This window comes from Chrysochloris asiatica, unplaced genomic scaffold (assembly GCF_000296735.1).
Source record: "Chrysochloris asiatica unplaced genomic scaffold, ChrAsi1.0 scaffold00072, whole genome shotgun sequence".
NCBI classification, from domain to species: domain Eukaryota; kingdom Metazoa; phylum Chordata; class Mammalia; order Afrosoricida; family Chrysochloridae; genus Chrysochloris; species Chrysochloris asiatica.
Genome location: NW_006408590.1, coordinates 11,306,732 through 11,307,237, shown reverse-complemented (window position 1 = coordinate 11,307,237; position 506 = coordinate 11,306,732).

Below are 506 nucleotides of genomic sequence, written 5' to 3'. Positions count from 1 at the left end.
ATGAAGTCCTTGACAACTTCAATCTTTTCTCCATTGATAAGAATGTTGTTTATTGGTCCAGTGGTGAGGATTTGTGTTTTCTTTACATTGAGATGCAATCCATACTGAAGGTTGTGCTCTTTGATCTTCATCAATAAATATTTTATGTCCTCTTCACTTTCAGCCAGTAAGGTTGAATTATCTGCATATCATATGTTGTTAATGAATCGTCCTCCAATCCTGAAGCCACATTTTTCTTCACATAACCCAGCTTCTCAGATTATTTGCTCAGCATACAGGTTGAATAAGTATGATGAAAGAATACAACCCTGTCACACAACTTTCTTAATCTGAAACTATTCATTATTACCATGTTCTGTTCGAACAACTTCCTCTTGGTCCATGTACAGATTCCTCATGAGCACAATTAAATGTTCTGGAATACTCATACTTCGCAATGTTGTCCATAGCTTGTCACGATCCACACAATCAAAAGCCTTTGCATAGTCAATAAAGCACAGGTAAAC